This window comes from Ischnura elegans, chromosome 8 (assembly GCF_921293095.1).
Source record: "Ischnura elegans chromosome 8, ioIscEleg1.1, whole genome shotgun sequence".
In the NCBI taxonomy this organism is placed as follows: domain Eukaryota; kingdom Metazoa; phylum Arthropoda; class Insecta; order Odonata; family Coenagrionidae; genus Ischnura; species Ischnura elegans.
In genome coordinates, this window is record NC_060253.1 from 14,315,032 (window position 1) to 14,337,204 (window position 22,173).

General features: G+C 37.1%; 1 protein-coding gene across 1 annotated transcript in view; it reads left to right on the forward strand.

Moving 5' to 3' along the window:
• The first annotated feature begins 296 nt into the window (after positions 1 to 296).
• The window catches only part of LOC124163930, a 286,595-nt gene continuing 264,718 nt past the window's right edge, over positions 297 to 22,173 (forward strand). Inside the window, exon 1 of the mRNA XM_046541044.1 lies at positions 297 to 515. The gene's annotated coding sequence lies outside the window, so the exon portion shown is untranslated. The remainder of the gene's footprint in view (positions 516 to 22,173) is intronic.

A 22,173-nucleotide genomic window follows, 5' to 3' on the forward strand; every position in this document is an offset into this window, starting at 1 on the left:
CTCTCGGAGAAGAAAAGAGAACCCCCCTCTCAACCTTTCTCTCTCTCTCTCCAACTCCCTTCTGCGCATGCGCTCGCGGAAGTAGGGGTCGACCCTTTCAGGGGAAGGAATGGGGAGATTCAGGGTAAAGGGGGGTCGGAGGGCATTTGATCGGGGTGAGGGGAGACAGGGCAGGTGTATGGAAAGGGGTAAGAATAGGGGGTTTTGGAAGAGGGGAGGGCCTAGGAGGGTGCCTTGCGGAGGGCACGGCGTGCGACGGTGCCTTAGTTCTCTTCGCGGGATTGTTGAGGGTGGTATTATCCGGTCGAGTTCCATCTCGGCGCGTCCTCTGGCGGGACTCTGTTTTTTAAGTCCCTCATAACTCCCTCAAAGACGGCCTAAGCAGCCACCGCATTCGAAGGTTTCTTAGTCTCCCCCTTGGTCGTGGAGCGCGGCGGCGTCTTCTTAAGTGGGTGGCCGTAGTGTGGCGGAAGGAGGGAGATGGAGCCGAGGGAGGAAGTCGAGTGGATTTGAGCGTGAGTATCCGGCGGGCAAATTGATTTATGTCCTCGCAGGGATTGTGTGTTTCTCTCTCGCCTCTTGTATTCCTGAGGGGGTTAACTTCAGGTGCGAATGTGCCCCTTTTGGGAAATATGCCAACGCTGTGTCAGCGAAATGGAACAGTGAGATGTATTCCTAACCAGGAGATTAAAAAAAAGAACTTGAAAATTCTGGAAGTGAATTTATCGAGTCTTGCATACTTCTAACGGGAAAGATAGCCTGTATTAAAAAAGTTAAAATGGTATTTCTGATGGAGTACATTTGTTAACACAGTATGTGTTTTACGAATTTTTATGAGTGACACTATTCTTTTGGGTTTAGGGTTATGAACAAACAACCTCGAGAAACTTTTACTTCCGTTTATCATATGTTCAAGGGGTCGAACATCGTAATTATTAAACGTAACTCTTACCATTGAGGTTATGTACGTACATATCAACTGATATGAATGATTTTGAAATAATGCACTTCTTAAAAGACAATTGCAAATAAAAAAAATGAATTTCACCCTTTATATTTTTGTAAGAATTAAGATGTACAAATACATAACCATTTACAATTGTCAGTTCACATGGTATCTAGCTATAGTTTCTTTGATTTACGCATTTTTGAAATCCGAATTCAATTATATCACCGTTGATTATGACAGAATGGCGTAAGAGTGAACGAAGATCGAGAAATATATGTTAGAGGGTGTTTGTTCTTCCATGCCGTCGCATCAGGTGCGAGCTTTATATCCATGTGGACTTGAGTCGGTGTCATGTCAGCCTCCTGTTATTATATTCCTAACTAGTAAATATAAATAACTATAAAGAATGGCAATATTTTCAAGCTATCTCGTTTTTGCAGGTTCCGCGCACTTTACTTTGAAAATTTTGAGCAGCAGTACTAAGAGGACGTAACACTCTTGATCAACCGGTTCTAAGTAATCTTTTATGATGACGTACTTGATAGGCTATTCTAAAAACAATTAACGCATTACATCTTAAAATTTTGAGGGAACGGAGAAATGATATTAGTCAGCATTTTATTTCATATCAAATTTCAAACTTTTACCTCCGGGGTTTTTACTGATTCCCAACTTCCATGTTTGGGATACAGGCAAGTTGAACGAGGGTATCCTCTGTGTGCCCTGAAATTTTGAATATTATATAGTAAATGCAAAACATAAGTCAGGAAAAAAGACCGGTCAAGCGCAATTGATGAGTCCTTTTAAGCAACTGAAAACATTCAATATCGCCAATGGCTTATATCATTCAAAACTAGTAGTATTAGATGTACTATGCATATGATTGAATGGCCCCATTTTCGTACTGAATTATATGAAAATTCATAGCGGTAATTTGGACTTTGCTCATTTTTGTACACGATTTTGAGTGCCTAATTAGGGTACGAATCCTTCGATCATCGCTCTGTGCTTTAGCTAAAAACATTTGCTCACCTATGGAATTGCTTCAGGTGCTAAAAGATCCGGGTTTGGAATTGTGTCGCCATCACGTGAGCCTACCAGTACTGTGAGATGTATTTGTGGCGAAAAAATCAAAAGAGAAATTTAATGTTGAAGAAAAATTATTTTCTCTGCGGTGATGACTTTAAGGCGGACACTAATCCGAGACTAAGATTACAGCATGCGAACAGTAATTTATTGTGATAGGTCATCAGGAATATCGCAAGTTTTGGAAACGCGGACAGTTAATCTTACAAATATTACGAGCGGCTAACACGGTCTATTTTCATGTTAAGAAAAAATACATCAACCTTTTTTCAGATCAGAGTTTATAATTTCACTGTTAATCATCAATATCTTCGTTGTTGCAGTATCACACTGTCGTTTGTACAAATCAAATGCGACGTAGAAACTATTGTGAGAAGTTATTTTTCAATTGTGAACATGAAAAGTTTTGACAACCTGATGACTTATCCTTTAATTACTTTCTTTTTGATGAGACATGTTCGTATTTTTGGGGAGAAGAAATTTTCTCCTACCTTTATAAAACGATAAACTCCTGAAATTTACTTTTCCTCATATAACGCATGCTATCTTTCTCGAATTTCACTATTTCGCAGAAAAAGGTACGACCGTAATGGTTGTATTCACATGGAAAGAGCATTTAATATTTTTGTGTGAAAAATATCTAAATTTATGCATCCTCTTTCGATGATGTAAAGTATGCCGTAATATTTTTATTCGCCGGAAATGCTCAGTTTGGAACAGTGAAATTGTTAAAATGCTCGCATAGACTGGATGTAAGGTTAAGAATCACGAAGGAAAATTATGAGAATAGTTTCCGATTGATATCATAGGTCGTTGACCTTATTAAACTATCCGTCCGCAAGTTCAAATGGGTTAAGAATGCGTGGGACGCATGCATTTTTAGTTTAATCATATGCTTAATAAAACAGATATCGAATGTGCATGACCTTAGCCAAACACTCTTTATGTATCTTCTCATTTGCCATACTGCTATAGTAATTCGAATCATTTCGCTGACTGGATGAGGTTCATTTTTTTGATGATTCAAGGTTAGCAGCAGATTAGTTTAAAGTGAATTTTAAAAATAATGTGACATGAACGACAGCCATAATTGGAAGTGATGTCTCCCAAACCGAGTTTTCGGTTGATATGGATGACCTAGGACGGGGATTAGGTTATTTCATTTGCTTAATTTCATTGGTATTCAGATATTCATTCTCAACATGCTAATGAATTAGTCAGGTTGTCGCATATTACCCTCAAGCCTCGACACTTTGGTTTGCATGATACTCAAATCCACCTGCTATTTTCCCCACATACCAAATGACATTGTTCCATGATTTGATACTTTGAAACACGTTTCCATTCCTAGGAGTTCACTGTGCGACTACTTGAGGTTCATGAATTCCAATCTCGACCCTAGTTACCTGAGAGACTTCATGAAAGATTCATTTCGCTCCAAAAAACTATGCATTGCATTTCATCTCCCTTTCAGCATAACCCTCCTCTACATGTCTTACCTCCATTTTCATTGTCATTGCAATTTTGGAATCGGTTTGACGTAGTTATTCACCAAATAATCCTGTCAGCCATCCTTGTTTATTTTTACCAGCACAATTACCATTGTTTCTATAATCGGTGGCAGAGGTGTAAAGTCTTTGACTGTCAAATCGAAGGACGGGGTTTGGAGTACCGTCTCGGTAGGTTGCCCCAGGGCATGGATGTTTGCTTGATAACCCCCCGCAAAGGCCTTAAATTCGCTGTTTTCAGGGCGGTGGAGATAAATAAAGAAAACTTTTCTATGGTGGTCATTATATTTACGGGTCATTCTTCCTCAATTCAACAAGCAATTGTCCCTTAGGGTCTCAGATTTTTATGAAAATTTGTCAATGGGTCCATATAATCCTCAAACAAAAACCGATACATCTATTTGGAAAAAATGTTTTTTTTCCTTTTATTTATTTTTAATAATTTTTTTGTATTTTTGTAGAAAAATGTGCTTTAAGTAATATAATACCTTTTATTTCACCACCGTTTTATATTGTTGATAGCAAACATTTACGGCGTTGATAGTTTGTTTTTGAAGCTGAAGGTAATTTATTTCTGGTCTGGAGCAGTTATCACACCCATCGTAGTTGTGGATGACTCTCTAATGTCTATACAGTTGGCAAAAATAACCATTAGGGACCGTGAAATTCGTCCTGAAAGGCTATAGCGTCCATTTTAGTATGTACGCCATTGTGTTCCGTGCATAAATTTATAAAAAATGGTGATACTCTCTCTTTATAGCGCCTACATTCTCGGAAATAAGAGTTGATCCTAGTGCCACGACGCTGATTTTCCAAACCCTAAGCTCAAAGCCTCATAATTTAAGAAAAGCTGTCCTTGTAATCACTGTTGCGGAGGCATATGTAAAATTTGTTGTACTACCTGGCGAAACATGGCGAAGTTTTTGCCAATTGTTTCAACCTTTCCTTAATACCTAAAACTCAGCTAAAGCTGTTATTTAAAAAAATTTCTTCTAATTATAACCTCTTTTACGTGTATAACTACCGAAGCGAAGTGTAAATTAAATTGTGAATTCATTAATAATTTAGTTGGAGATGGCTAAGTTTAATTTAAGACTAAGGGTTGGGCTTGGACAGATTCTGGTTAACTAAATTTCTCAGAGGCATTAACTTAATTTTTCTGTAAATTGTGAATTTATTGTGCGAAAAATTATCATCGGTATTGTCGACAGTTAATATCTTCTGACCAATACCTTTGATTGCACATCAACCTTGAACAAAAATGGCTCGTTTTTTGTCGATTATGTTTAATTAATTAATCAATCGTTAAAATCGTAGTTTTATGTCTCTGGACTAAGTTAAGTAATCATTTGTTTCTGTTACGGTATCCGTGGAAAGAATTACCAATGAAGTTATTGCCACAGTAGTCGTACTAAATCATGCACATTTCTGAGAAAGCTATAATATGATTCAGAGGGATAAATATCGGGAAAATTTAGTAGTAACATGAGATCAGTTCATTTTCTGTGCAGAGGAATCCATTTGTTTAACGAGAATAATAAAATTACGTATATTTGTTTTTTATGATATAGAGCTGAATTTTTTAGTACTGTAATGGGAGTATGAGTTTTGTAGCGTCCTAGATTGGTTATTTTTTTTCCCGTTAGGAGCGTTAGGTAATGTGACCTTCGGGGATAGGTCAACGTGGATGGAACTGCCACGTTCGATGACCCCTCGCGAAAACGGGAGCTCGTTAATTTTGCAGCGTTTTATGCGGCACAGGAAGAGCTGAATTTGACATAAATATGATGGAAATTCACTTACCTCACTCAAATTGAACATATACGTATACCTAGCATATACCACAGGTATGGCTTCTAATGATATCATAAAAATAGATCTATATGAGTCATGGTACAGGAATCACATAATTATTCAAGTACAATAAAAAGGAAATATTATTTACGTAAATGATAGCTAAATACGTTTCAAAATATGCGTACAATTTGCAATATGTAGATGACATTGGAAGTATTTTCTGCCATTGTGATTGCAATTCAATGGAGGAGGAATATTTTTGCTCCTGCACTCAATTTAGATGGTGCTTCATTTTGATGCCAACAATATTTCATAGGATTTGTGGCGAAATCATGAGAGATTACTGCCAGTGGTCTAAAGTACTGCCAATTACGCTTAATTATTTTCCGGTGCAGTGAATTGTTAAAATCCATCTAAATTATGACGATCATTTTTAATTTTCAGCTTTATTTCCCTGGTGAAATTGAAGTAAATGAAACTAACCGTAAATTTAAGTGTCCATTGAAATGAAAACAGTAATTTGCAGAAGTGGTTGGTATTTATTGTTGGAATAAAGTGAGACTTGCTTAAATATGTAATGAGTGGTGATAATGCTATGAAAAGGGTGACAAAAAAGGGTAGTGTAAAAGGTACTACTTGATGAGGTCTTTATTCTGATAACTGACAATATAAAGCTTTCAATGGCTAATTCTAATCTTGGTAGATGTTGATGAAGTTTATTTGAGCAGATATTTTTCATTGTCTGTAGGGAGGGTGCATTATTCAAGTTTTGAGAGTTCAAGTTTCACCACATTCAGTGTGGTACTTGGAAGTAAACGGTATGTTACTGTGCGTCTTCATTACCGCGGTGTAATCGAGACTATAGTCTGTTCACTTTATGTCTGCAGGTGAGCTTTCGTGAGATTCCGGACACTCTCGGATGGCTTCGCTGATAGGGGAGGGGTAGTACCGAGAGAGAGGAGGAGCGAATATAACGTTGCCAAATGTACTTAGCCGCCCTACTTTGTCTCTGAAAACGTGTGAGTCATGGGTGGCCACAGGTATTTTGGCCCCGGCGCCGAGACAATATACCTACTCATTGGGAAGGCATTGGGGATATTCCATTCACAGAAGCCCAAGACATTGTCAGCTACTGCGCTGAATGAGGCACCGCTGGTGGAAGGCATATTTAGTCACATACAAGGAGAACGCGTGAGGTATGGCAACACTACTCCACGAGCAGATTCACGACGTTCACTCGGCGGAGGCCAGAGAGCGACTCACTGAGGCCACGCCTACTGTTTGCTGATTGGCAAAGGCAAAGTCACATGTCAAGAAACTTTCCCTCCCCTCATCTCCACTTGCTTTGGCCACACCAGCTCACCCGCAGAGATAAAATGAACAGGGTATAATGGAAGTAATTCCTGCTTAACCTGTTGGAAACTCAGCAATATCCGTCCCGCGGCGAGTGTACAATACAGTTGGCACTCGCAACCTTCAGTACAGAAAGCAAGGACATTACCCTGCCTCCACCGAGGCCGCTGTTTGGAGAAATTATTTGCTTATTTTTCTGATCAAATGGACCACACTTAAAAGAGATACACATTTGCGTTGCAGGCTTTATCGACCCGATCGACGTGTATGCAAGCGCTCCATATTATAATTTGGAGAAGAACACCAAAGAAAAGGAGAACAAAACAAATTGACTCTAAAGAGAAAGCAAAAATTATGACCTGAGCTGTATTAGCAAGTATACCTATGACACTTCAGATATTACAGAAAGACATAGGAGTTGGTCAGTTAGGGAGATGCTTGGAGTGGTTGAGATCTCAAGGAAGGCACAAGAAGGTATGCTGATGCAATTGAATCGATTCCAATTCTTAGCTAGCATTAACATAATGGTTCAATCACATTAAAAGAAGGGATGAGGAGTATGTGGGGAACAGAATTCGAAAATTGTAGGGAAAAGAGAAGAGAACGATGGAAGGACCAAAGAGAAGATGGAGGGACTGTGTCGAAAACGATTTTAGGGAGAAGGATTTGACTGGATCGAGTGACTTGGAAGCGATTAGTTAGGAACAGCGACCCCTAACTGGAATAAAGCTGCGGAGAAAGAAGGAGTTGAAGACCGATCGCACGGAGACCTAATCACCGAACTGAGGTGGAGCTCGTTTCCTTAGAAATACGGAATTTCCAGAGGAGAGTTAAATCGTATATTTTCGTTGCTGTATTTCAGGTGGAGGTCATCAAATATTTATCGCTAAATTAGGTCCAGTGAATGGATAAGGCAATCAATGATAAAATATATTGTCGCTTTCGTACAACGGTGTTGCAGTTATAATCCAGTGTGTTAATGGTTTTAATTGAAATGGAATTATTTGTATCCAGGCAAGTTTACAAGTAGGGAACACTTAGATTACAATTTGAAAGAACTTTATCGAATTTTTCAAACGGTGATGCGCATATAACTCATCTGTACACTGACGATGGGAAGTAAAGACATGATTTAATCGACACCAAAAAGTCCCTATTTTTATGAATGTTCAAAAATTGCATTCAAGTTATAGATAACGGTAGCATTTTAAAATAAGTTTCTCTTTTTTAGAGCTATGGGTATGTTGCTGACGACTTGGTGAAGAACTTCTGGGTACCGAGGGCTTTTTGAAATCCGGAGTGGACCGTTAAACGATGGCTAAAGGGCCTCGCGGGGAATATTACTCCGACCAATAGCGTATCCCCGGTGGTAAATTAATCTCAGGGTAAAAAAATCCCTCTCTCGGCCTTAAGAGCCTATTGGAGGAGCTACTGAGAGGAACGGATGAGGTCAGAAGCTATTTATAAAGTTTAATTGTTACGTTATCCCTTTCACTGCGTTAGCATGTTAAATGATGGCTATTCAACCCTCATGCTGGCATTAACCCCTCACACCGTGGCGCCACGGCTAACTGCATGATTACTCACCCAGAAACTTTCCACTAATGAAATTCAACTTTCTCGAGTAGGCATACATCACCCTTAACCCTCGACAGTAATTAAACCTTTTAGAGCGTTATATTGTTTGATCTGGCAAATAAATTCTGTTTAAAAAGATTGGTTACACTTTTTCTTTTAGACATTTTGTGATTGTTCCTCAGGATACAATTTAAGAATTTTAATTGCGGTGTTCATCTTCATGGCCTTTGCTTGTATACAGATTGATGATGATCTTGCATACTTCGATGTGTTTTTAATTTTAACACGATGGATGACTGATGATCCGTACTCTTAAATAGTACATCTTGGGTGCACTACTACTTATGCATTTTTCTGCTGTGGTAAATAAAAATGAATACTTTCACTCGCACTTGATCGAGTTCAGTCTTTTCCGGTAGCACCTGCACTTTATCTTTTAAGTTTTGTGGCAATTTCTGAACAGTATATCAATATTTGGCAGTGGCATTTCATTTACTAAGGGTTTGTAATTCCTGCAAGAGCGTAGTCAGAAGATTATTGCTGGCACCTGATACATAAAGAGATTGCAGGTGATTCAAGTACTTTCTAGTATTTTGAAAATAGGGAATATTTCTTGTATTTTCAGAACTGGCAAATATTTGTTGATAATTCCTGTAACAACGGTGAAATTTGGGGATTTCAATGATAATTATTACTTGAGCTACCTATGTCTGATTGTTTGGCATAAATCTAAAGAACAGCCTTCTCATGTCACGTTAGTTTATGATCAATAACAGTAAATTGGTGCTTTAAGAATATACCTTATGTTATTAAATTTAGCCAACGCCTTAATCTGCAATGCAAATGACTGCAAAAAAACCGTTAGATGTGCAACTGGCCCCTGAATCATCATGTTAGTTATAAAATTACGTAAACTGCTAGGAAATGGTGGGAACGCATATTTTTTATAGCGTCCTGTGTGGCGGTATTGGTCTAGTCCTCAACTGATCTGGGGCCCATATCACTATGTTATCTTGTGAGGCCTATTCCGTAAAAACTGGCCTTGGAAACTTCGAATCATGTTTGAATTCTAGTTTTCATTTTAGTTGAAACATTTCACTAAAGTAAGAAGAAAGCAGAGAATGATCTTTAGTCACATCTATCCCAATTTTATTTTGGAGTTATCTTTTTTTGTCGCGTCCAATAGTTGTGCTAAGATATTTCGTAATTTACTTGGAAAATGCCCCGAGTAAATTGAGTAACATCAGCATTAAGTAATGATTCTTTAATATATACCTTTATTTTACGTAATGTAAAATTATTTCCAAACGAGTGCAATGTAATTATATTTATTTACCACATATTTATTAGAATTTAGAGTTCATAATTGCTATTTTTGAACTAAGAACTCCAATTTGTTGGCCCGCATTTTTTTCAAGCCATTTTTTTGCTACCTTGTAGCCCATTGTCAAGAATGTCAGACATTTATTTTCGTAATTTACTGCGATTGCCTCATTTCATGCTAGAAATTTATTTTTAATTTAAGTTAAAACCTTTTTACTGAAGCTGGAATAGGAATGGTTTTAAGTCACATTCCTCCCTATTTTAGTCCTGATTTATCTTTATTTTATGCTCTCGTTTCGAATTATTTCGGAGAAATTTCTTTTGAGTTGGGGAAGTAATTTGGGGGAAGCTGACGACGGCACATGCTGTAATCGTGCACAAGCCTGGTGTGTGACGAATGAGAACAATGAGGAATATCCTGCAACATATGCAATTATAACTTCATCTGCGTAACTTACGTTCCTCTAACTTTGCGACGGCAGAAGCTACTTCCTTTGTTTGTACCAGAAAATTGTATGGACTGAATCTCATAACAGCTACAATGATCCTTGGAGAATTCTGCGGAATTGTTGATCAAGTGTCTTTTGGAATATGCGTGAGGAATTATCCTCCTTTAAAATGCAAGCTTAGGGTAGCACGAATTTCAGTAATAATTTAAAGGAACAGAAACTTTTTCTCACAGATATGTATTCTGCCCCTAGAGTTTTACCAAGGACGGAATTCCATTGTGTAGAAAAAATGGGAGAATATAATGGAGGAAAAATTGCATTTCAGTTGAAATCTTTTACTTAAGCTGGAAGTCGAATATATTTTTTAGTCACATCCCTCCCAAATTTCTCTTCGGATTCATCTTTCTTTTGTCGCATAAAATAGTTTTGTTTAGATATTTTGTAGGTTATAATATTATATAGATATTATGTTTTCTTGGAAAATGTCAGGAGTAAACTGAGTTACATAATCACTGAATAATGACTCTTTCTCATATACCCTTATTCTAATTAATGTAAAATTATTTCAAATTGAGTGCAATTCAATTATGTCGATTTACCACATATCCCTTGGAATTTAGAGTTTAAAATTGATCAAAGTCATAATTTTGAACTAATAACATCATTTTGTGGACCCAAATTTTCTCTCCGTCATTTTTTTCTCACTTGTAGCAAATTGTCAAATATTCTGTAGCTCAAGTTATATAGAAATAATTTTGTCTCAGAAGTGTAATTTAAAATTTTACATAGGGTTTTAAAACTGCCCAAACGTTTTCGATGCAATATAATTGGCTCTTGATACTTCAACCTCTGAGGACTGCATATACTTCGAGGAAGTTTTTGACGTCATACTTTGTTACAAGCGGCGTGTGGCATGAGGTTATTAAAATTGGTGTTAATGGAGCACTGCGTTACTTTTATAACCCTTTTCTAAGTTACTCGTGCCAAAAGTTATTTTTCAGGCTCTTTATTTTTCAATATTAGGAACATTATCAAATATTGTTTCTTAACATTTAATTTTCTCTTTCCCTATCTTAGAAAATGGGAAGTTATTGTAATTACTGAACATTATACTGATTACTGAATAAATATTTTCGTTCATAATCTATCTTCTTGAGATGAGACCAAGTCATGTCTTAGGGAATAAGTTCATTAAATGTCTCACTTAATTTTGCGTTGCAACAGGAATCATATTGATCACATATTAATGTCTTAGGGCTTTCTTAATAGTGTAAGTAACAATGGTGGCATAAAAATTATCTTAATTTGCGGCAAGAATCTGACTCAAGTTCGCCGTAATATCATTAACTTCGACAAGAGGGGCAAAATTAGGAAAAAAGCCTTAATTGAAAAGAAATTTTTAAAAATTTGAAGCTATCATTAACCTATAGCTAATGCTCAGTGCTCACCTTTTCATGTGATTATGGTATGTATTCCATAAGTCCATCTTCTTTAATATTTGGTATAGGATTGATAAGCTGGAAACAACCACTGAATCAGACGAATTGAAACTTTCTTGGGAAATATTTCTCACGTTTGTGTAATAATCTGTCCCGAGAGGTTTTAAAAGAGTGAAATATCCAATATTAGATTTAGTATGATTAATTTGGGTAATATAACGGGGAAAGTTTATCATGGTGGCAAAAACGTGCACTGCGTAAATTTTTTTATTTAAAAATTTGATTGGTAATTTATTAAGAAATCCAACAAAACGTTTCAATGATACGGAATTTATTTTGTAGGTTTTCTATTTTTTATTTTATAGATTTATATCTAAATGATGCAAACCAAAACTTTTTTATTTTATGAGAGTTTCAACCCTTATTTTGGGTTTTTTTTGTTGATGAGCTAGCATTAACACTGGAAAGACTGGCCTTGTATGGCTACCTAGAGGAACGATGACCCATCATTTTAAGATAATTAATTAAATGGTAATTCCTTTAAATATTTATTCGCTTATGTTAAAATCAATTGATAAATTCATTAAATAATGTAGTCATTTATTTATTTATTTACGGGGTTCGGGTTGGTGTGGTGGCTAGAGTTTTGGCTTCCCACCCGGCGGGCTCGGGTTCAAATCCCGGCAGTGGCAGAGAATTTTCATAGGCTGCCCGATCCCTGCTTGAGTGTTGTGTGGAGGATATTTCAAGCGCAACACTCCGTCCGTCGGATGGGACGTTAAGCCGTGGTCCCCTTGGCGCCTTTCGTCAAGAGCAGGCTAATGCCGACGCCGGGTTTCTCTCCACCCTTCTTTCCATACCATTCCCTCATGAATGGCGCAAATGACCTCAGCTGTCGGTCGCCTCTTCCAAATACCATACCATACCTTATTTATTTACTGAGTAATTTCTACAAACCGTTGTACTATAAAAAATCAATGCGATGTTATTCTTCCATTTAAAATGTTATAAGGAAAATTAAATGCATAAATGTGCTAGCTAAAACATCAAAATGATATCCTGAATAAAACACGCGTCATCGTTACAAATGAAATCGAAAAGCTTAACCCATCATCTTAACGGGTGTTGTTGTTTCAACCCTTTTGGGTGACAACCGATTTTTACGTACCATGCTAAAAGTGTCGAGGAGGTTTTTACTGATTTTGCAGTAGGTTGATAAAAAAATAGGCCCCAAAAACAAATGAAGGTATATATAAAAAAAACTTTAGGAAATCTTTATAATATGTGGTATCATCTTTTTGATGTATTATTTGACGAATTTTTGGTAACCTGATAGAATTTTTATAATTTAAAAAATAGCTAATGTTAAAATAAAATGAATATTGAGCATTGGATGATTAGTGAACTACCAGCATCTGAGAGTGGCATTGCAGGAGGAGCACTATCGCGCTTCTGGCACTTTTCGCGAGAGATAGGGAGGAGCGCGATAGCGCCCCCTGACACACTAAGGGTTAAGGTAGGCACGTGGTACAACTTCATTTCTACGTGAAAAAATTAATTTCAAGTTCAACAAGATACGTGCCATAAAAATAAATGTGAGACAGAAAAAAAAGAATTCTTTGCAATATGATTAAATAAGTTGAGGTCAAAACGGCGGGTCTGGTCCTTCTATTGTTAATAATATTCCTGTTTTTTTCCCGCCTGATACATGAGTCTGGCCTAGAGGCATCTCTCGCGCCATTTATTCTGTCCCAGCGATCCGTTTTCCTCTGAAAATCTCTTGAACTTTGTTCATCATTTTTGACGTCCCGTCGTTCTATTTACGGTCCTCTCATCCGGGATTATGCCTAGCGGCATCCGCTGCCGCGAATTTCTTCCGTTATCCCTCCATGTATCATTCGCCGGAAGATAATGAGTGCGAAATGTATTAGCTGTTTCTGGGAGGAAGCTTTGGTGGTCATTGAGGTGACAGATGAGGCTCCGCGCTTTTATTTATCACTTTCCCGTTAGACACCCTCCGAAACGGTTTCTATGTTACACGTGAGAGGCAAAATGCTCTTCGAGGAAATCTTCATTTTAAACTGAAAGTTGTTAAAAAAATGATGGATGGATATGGTGAATATTAATAAAGATGAATATAAAAATGATGATACGTTTCAATGAAGAGAGATGTATTCCACTCGTGACATTTGATATGCGAAATAATATATGCTTTATTTCATTCATTAATATAATCCGTAGCATACAACCTTGACCGAGCGCAAGAGAATTTGTTAGGTATTCATTATAAAAGGGGAAAAGAGGAAATATAAACAAAACATGCGCAGAAAATGTTTATAACTGAAAAATATCAAAATCATAGCACAATGACAACAAAATAGAAACAATAATACAACGAAAATATAAGCAAGAGGTTACAGCTCTGAAACGGCGAGTAACATCAACTTTGATTAACGATTCTTTATTGTGTACCCTTATAGTGTCTAATTTTAAATTATTTCTAAACGGGTGAAATTCAAGAATGTTTATTTTTCAAATATTCATTTGAATTTGAGGTTTTTAAATTGTACAAAGTGATACGTTTGAACTAAGAATTCCTTATTTGTTTAATCCGTATTTTCTCATGTCAAATATTCCTTTGCTTGGTTGACAGCAATGGCCTGTTAATGTGATTATCCCAAAAATTATGAAACAAAAAACATTTCTTGTCACGTAGCAATAGTTAGAGGAAGTAACTCAACTGGCCGTTGCTAATTAACCTTTAAATAATGGAATTTTTAAAACAATTTGAATGACTTCACCATCTCAAAATATTCAACATTTATTCTTCCATACTTCTTGGTGTTTAGACTCTTTCTTCTACAACGATATCACTTACAATAGTATAACTAATCCATTAAAAATAATTTGATTCTATTCCATACTTATTTTCGCACGAAAAAAAACTTTTTTACTAGTATGGCGTTTAACTTTTTTCAAAAACTTTTTTCGGGACTCTATAGCTTAAAATTTTTCGCGTGTATTTTCAGTATTCAAATTGATCATTTGCTCGTGAGTAATATAAATTTAATTTTTTGTTCGTTAGCAGTACTTGAATGTTTTCACACCTGGTGTTTATTCATCGTTAATGCGAGCAATAGTTTATTTTGACTTTCGCTAAAAATGAAAATACGTATTAATATTCGTTTCCATCTATAATTGTTTTTAAGGTTTTTGTTTACTAAATATTGGTTGCTGAAAAAACAGGCGGAAATTATTTTACTCTTAATTTAATGAAAAGACAGATGGCAATTTTCTACGATTTTATTTAGCGATCTACGATAAGCTTCGACCTCAGGTCATTATGAAGTGCAATGTGACCGACTCTAATACAATGTGACTTCTCAATAACTTGTCGAACGAAGTGCATTGTAAATTGTTTAATAAATTTGTGGATAATTGCCAACTGTCATTTTCATTAAATTAGGATATCATTCCACTGCATTTTTATTTTTAATTCTCAAACCACCGAATACAGCTCATATTAGCCATTTTACAACGGGGTATTCAACAAATTTAACAAGTAAACGTAGTAATCGCCTGCCTCAGTTACACTTAATATATTCTTGCTGGCTATGCTTCCATAATTTTATTTCCGTAGAATGTTGAAACAATCATAAATTTTACGGCAACATCGTTGAATACTTCTCATCTCTGTGACCGTGACGTATTCTTTTTTTTTTGACACGGCCAACCACGAAATGCAATATCTCAGTATCCTTCTCGAGCGGCTCCATAGGCGTTAGTTCGTCGGTTTTTTTTTGTGGGCGTTTTCGTTCTCTCGACGAGAAAAGTTGGATGTGCGATAACGATTCACGGCCAATTTACCAGGGTTTAGACGAGAAGCCTTCTTTCTCTCTTTCCTTACTTCTCTAGCGTCATTCACGGGCGTTTTTGCTCCTTCGTTTTCCTCTGCATCATAATGCTTCTGGAGATGGAAATTTTACTCGCCCTCCGTCTCTTGAGCAGCCCGTGAATATCCAACTAGGGCGCCGTGAAGAGGGTTGTGTGAAGAGAGGCCACTGCTATTAGAGGATCGGTAGGATCCAAAAGTTAGGCTCCACGAGGACCCTCCTCCTCGCAGTGCAAACTTCTTCCTACGTGCAACCGAACGAGAGTTCTCCTTCCCCCTGTATTCTTTTCCTCCCGTGATGTGTTTTGATTGGTGCACCTGAAGTCTTTCTTGCTATAATATTTTTCGTCGACCAATGGTGGAAATTCCACTCGTATTCATTGTCGACGCAACTTATTTCACAACGTTTTCATGAACTCGCTTTGTTGTTCGCCATCTTGCCCATGTCAAATATTGCGAATATATTTTGACTCACTTTCCGATTAGCTATCAAGCTGAAATTTTCAGGAGATCTCAGAACTACATGGCATTGCAATATTATAATTCATGACTTTAACTGAATTGATTGTTCTCGATTGTTATTCAGGATTTTAAGTTAAAAATGGAGATTAATGCAATAAATGGCCACAAAAATCCAAGAATGGCGCTGCAATCGTTAAAAGGAAGGAGAGTGATAGAGAGTCATGGCAACAAATTTGTTTTTCATCAATATTCATTGAAAAAATGATTATGCTAAAAATTACTTGTATCTTTTTCCTTTGTGATGAAATCGTTGTTTTTTTTTTCTTTAATTTTAATTTTATACTATTAGAGGCTACTACTATTTGAGGATCGGTAGGATTCGAAAGCTAGGTTAAAACCCTCCTCCGTGCTGTGCAAACTGCAAACTTCTGCCAACGTAAAACCGAACGAGAGTCCACTGTTTTCATTTGCTCCCGTGATGAGTTTTGATTGGTGCATCTAAAGTATTTCTTTCAGTAATAATACTTTTCGTCGATCGACAGTGGAAAATTCCGCCCGTATTCATTGTCTACGTAATTTATTTTGCCAATATTATTCCATTTTATTTGGACTTTAGGCTTTCCCGTTGATACTAATCCTCCATGCTTCGGAATTCTTCTCAACCCCAAGCTATTAGTACGGAAACTTTTCTCTGTAAGGCTATCAAAGAACCGAGATGATATCCTTTCAAATTCATTTAAGTGCACATTGAAATAAACACATTGCAATTATCCAAGATTAGAAAGATCCTGGAAAATAGCAAGTGATTACTTCAATATGGTAAAACTCTACTCTATCACGATATGATCTTCCGGTGTAATTTATTATATGAACTCCTGCGTTTAAGGAAAGGAAATAATATTTACGTTATGAAGTAGGAAATAGTGATATACTTTCCAATTACCTTCTGATCTCGCCATTCGTATTTCTCTATTAATTCTTCACCGTTGAATATCCAAAGACCTCTATTTCATTCGTTTGTTTGCCGAAAAATGAGGTATTGATATTCTTATCACCTAATGTCACTCGGCGTGTAGGTAACAGTAAATATATACAACTTTGTGAATACGAAAATTGTGTGATTTGAGTAGGCAGGTAACTAGTGTGACTGATTGGCATAGGAGTAGTTTACTACGGATATCCATTTTCACTACATTTTATATATATTGCAATTGCAGTCTTTCCCAGATACTTCCTCATCTACCACAGTATTTTTGTCTCGGTTCTTCTTACGAGACTCATGGTTCTCATTTAATATTTAAAACGTGGTTGATGTATCTGTCTTTAAATTGCCTCTATTTACTTTGCCTCGCGGATTATCAATGGCTGCTTAGTACCACAAGGCTTCTATTTTCTTCTTATCATCTCGAAAAATATTAATAGAAGTGTAATCACATGAAATTTAATGTATGAATGCTAGTCGTTTTTGATTTATTATTATAACTTTTTACGTTATGATTTATTCTAAAAAAAATTGAAGTCTATTTTTCTAAACGCTTGGGACGTAGGGATCCCTCAAATAATATAAACTTCTTATAAATATCAATTTGGCATTTATTTTATTGTACACGTCATCTCCCTTAAAACTTTCTTTTCAGCAATACCATTATTTTTGTCAACATCACGTAGCAACGGTCTTAAAAACAAGAAATAAAAAATCTAAAACATCAAACTAGAAAAAATACATTAACACATAAATAAACAAAATAAAAAAAACCAAATTACGAACGACATTAAATAAATAAAGTTACATTAAATAAATAAAGGTTGAAACGGGCACGATGTACCACGCAATGATGTTCATAGTTTTCTGTGGGTTAAAGCGGGTACGTGAAGGATGAGGTTGGAAAGCTAGAGAAAAATGGCTGACTATATTTTAAAGGATAACCTTACAGTACCTGCCTTTCCTACGTATTTTCCGACAGAGTTTTCTTGTTGAGGAGAAAAATGTGGTTCAAAGTTTTTCCAGGACGTCTGTGGAGCGTCCTCGTGCTCGCTTGAAATGTTAGAATATTAAAATGCTTGAGGTCTCCGAGACACTGAGGCGAAAGAGCACTTGGAAAGAGTGTGGCGGAAAAATATTTTCTTATCCGTTTACTTCGTAGGATGCAACGAAAATGCTGAGCACTCCTCTTGAGGTCGCCATGTCTCTCAGAAAGAGAGGATATCACAGCGACAGAGGGCTTTAAACAAATAAATTGAATCCTGTCGATAGCTTGAATATTTGGAAACGAAGTGATGTTAAAAGACATCTTCCCATTCAGTCACCATGCAAACACGCTTGGCAGAGGAGTGTAAATCTCTCTTACTATCGGATTTATTGTATAGTTTCAACGTGAATCTGGGTCAAAGAGTAAAAATGTTCGAAATAATGAAGTGTAGTACATTTCCCCGCTAAGTAATTCCCCCATCCATAGCTTCTGTTCCCTCCGCATCTCGTCTAAAAGCTGTCCATGTCAGCAGTTCGTCGTTTATTATTCTCTCCGTCCACTTCACCTTCTCCATTCTTTTCCGCACCCACATCTCGAACGTCTCCAGTCTTCTCTCGTCGTCCTTCCTAAGTGTCCACGTTTCCGCACCGTAAAGAGCTACACTTCAGATCACACTCTTGACCAACCTGATCTTTAAACTCTATCATAACGATCCTCACATAAGCTCATAGGCGGATCTATGGGGGAGGGGGCCATGGGGGCACGAACCCCCCCCCAGACCCTTAAAAAATATGCTAAATTTTTAATACGGTCCTTGTATCATTGCCCTCGTTTTGTATTACGAGGTATCCTTGTGCCTACCCCAGAACAAAATCCTGGATATGGCCTTGCTTGTGCCCCCCCGCAGAAAGGATCCGCCCCTGCACAAGCTCCTTCTTGTTCATGAACGCCTCCTTTTCTGACGCAATTCCCTTCATGACGTCCTTACTACTGCATTCGTCAATATCATCATCAACTGGTTTTCTGACCACCGGCTTGTCGCGACCACCTCCTGTCCAAGACCTCATTCTTGGTTTTCTAAAAACCCTCTTTTTAACCTCGATTCGTCTGTCAACTTCAACTTTCTCTTGGAATGATAACGAAGGTAATTGTTCACTAATCAAAATATAGAGGATTCACCCTTTAGGCTGAAATCAAATTGATGTTTAGAAGTCTAACAGGTTGAGGCATTTAATCAAAATTTGGTGTCCAATTTTCTCCAGAATTAATAATGTAAAATATAATTTTTCATTCCTATCTCATGAATGGATAAAATTGTGACCAACAATTTTATACAGATTTAAACATCATATCTCCCACAGGAATCTCGACATACTTGTGTAGAATAAGATTTTAGAGTGAAATGCTTGAGATTTTGATTTCGTGCCATTCGAAGCTTAAGTCTCTTGAATATTATTTTTTTATTTTGTGTGCCGTTTTGAGAATTTTGTTTGGGTAATTTAATACTCCTCACGATCATTTTGTTGAGGATAATGGTAGAACAATTATGTATTTACCTACCGCCTGGCTATTTCGGTATAATTGCCAACGAGCGGGAAAGAAAGAAAATTGATAAGTATTTCTCCATCTCATTTTATGGAAGTTAAGGATATTTTTGCTTAAATGATAAAAAAACAGAGTACAAATATCCATATTAATAATGCTGAATGTCGTAATTTCATGCGTGTCTCCCGATTTGAAAGTGTTCTTTGACCTCACGTAGGTTCTTCCTGTAGCCGAGTCCTTATCCGCTGAACTGGCTCTAAACAGCCAGTTCTGGGATTCGGTTTGGTGTTGAGGCTGGACTACTGCCAGAATCAGGGATCAAATCCCGGAGATTTTTCCGAGGCTAACCGGTCCCTGCTTGAGTGCTTTATGGAAGGCACTTCATACGCAGCACTCCGACCGTCGGATGGGTCGTTAACCCTGCGGTCCTCTTGCGGCTTAGAGCAGGCCATTTCCGACGCCGACTTACACTCTACCTTACCGGATCAAAAGTAGAATGATGGTTTGGTATTTTGAGGATGCGTCCGACAGCTGAGGTCATTTGCACCATGAGGAAAGGGTATGTAAGGAATGGTGGAGAGAAACCTGGCGTCGAAACAAGCCTACAATTAATGAAAGGCGCCAAAGGGAGCACGGTTTTACGTCCCATCTGACGGACGGAGTGTTGTGCTTGAAGTATCCTCCACACATCAATCAAGCAGGGTTTGGGTAGTCTGAAAAAAAAGTTGCCACCTCCGGGATTTGAACCCGAGTCCACGGGGGGGGGGGGGGGAAGAAAACATTGTAGTCACCACACCAACCCGATCCCAAAAGCAGAATGAAATATGGCTCATCCTAATATTTTGGATTGTTAAATTAATTAATTAAAGGGATTTCACACAGTTAAATGAGTGAATTATTAACTTCTGGTTTAGTGAATAACCGCTCAACAATTTTCAAGAATTTAGTTACTATCACGATTCACAATTTTATTTTATTAAATACTAATACTATTCTATGCTTCATGAGTGAAACAAAGATTTTATCTCTAAAATTATTAATTTTTCTTCAGATCCATTTCCATTACCCACTCAAATGCAAAATCTCGTGGTGCAAATGGCCTTAGTTGTCGGTCCTCTTCCAAATAGCAACAGCACATTCTGACGTTTTAGGGCTGTGAATATGCCTCTTTGTTTATCCTGCAGAACTCATCTTTAATCGTTTGCGTGTTTCTGGTGGTGTCACGGACGGATTATGGCGGCCTAGGCAACAGACACTGTACAAAGTGAAGGCGGCAGATGGCGGAGAAAGTGAATCCTTTATCCCTCATGTGTGAGCGACGACTGGACCGCCCACCGCTGATCGACCCTGAGATAGCATTCAAGGCAATGTGCTTTGTGCTCAGACATTTTCCCAAGTTTGAAAAAATATCTCTCCTCCTTTTTCTCGTCGAGTCTTGCGAAAATTTTGCTCAACTTCAAAAAGGGCTCATAAGTTACTAAATAGTGATTCGGCAATGTTCGCAACATTCTGTGAACACTTGTTGAATCATTTTAATTTTATTTACCACCAGCAAAGAATTCTTCAAAGGCATATCACGAAACACATTGGAAATAAAGAAATAAAACTTTGTAAGGTTCACTATTATTTAATTCACTTGGTCTTGGTCACCTCATGACGATGTAACCAAGTTACGAAACCCGGGTCGTGCCCATAATTACATAATAGAGAACCTTACAAAGTTTTATTTCTTTATTTCCAATATGGAGAGGTTTCACTAAGTAAAGCCTGAAGTTGTCAGTTATTTTTACCAAACTACATATTTTATGGCAAGCTTTAAGATATTTCAAAGCATACTTTAGAATAAGGCTTCCTTAACCTTACCTAAGTAATTATACAGTATCAGCTCGTAATTAGCGTTTAAGAAATGATAGTGAATAATGGTTCAGGGAAATATCTTGGTCTGCTAAATGAAATAGTTAAAAACCAGGGATTTTATATTGCTTAGTGATTGAATAATTTTCTTCAGCTCAAGTAAATAACTGTTCAACTATTTCCAAAAATTTAGTTATTTTCACAATTTTACACTCGACTCAGTAATTAAGAATATTTTTTCGCATACGAATAAAACTTACTTAGTCAATTTTTATGCGTTCTGAGTGAGACGGGGATTTTATCTCTAAAATTGGAGTAGAGTAGACCCTCATCAGCATAAGAATTTATTTAAAATTTGAAAACTACATTAATTGGGTATTTTCTCTGATGTTATTTTTTTAATAATGAAGAATCAGGTACATGCTTGCGAAGGTGTGCTCTAAATATATCTCTAAATTTTAAAGATCACAAATATGTTTTACATGAGCTATGCGTCGCCAAAAATGTAAAGAATACTGTACGAAAAGGACTGATGCGTCGTCACAACTACTCAGTAGCCTCTGTAAGTAAATAAATGCCTTGGGATTTGAGTTTTATAATATCGGAAGGGGACCACGTTGAGAATAAAATTGGTGCTGATTGATGTTCCAAACCTGCGGTGAAATTAGCATCAACTGCATTGCAAAATAATCCCCTCGACCAGGAATCGAACCATGAGTCAAGAAAAAAAACCTGTATCTCGTGCTGATCCGGAAAGCCTAATGTCCTAGGGTCGATTCGCGTTCCTGGGAATTATATTCCATGGTAATTCATGCTGAGTTTCTAATTAGTACGATTACAGTCTTCCTGTAGATCTGATTTGAGCCGCATAAAATTTTTATCCATTCTTTGGTGCATACGAGTATAGGTACTTGAGATTTCGCGTTAGAATCAGTGAGCCAGAAGGTGAGGATGAAGATCCCTAAATC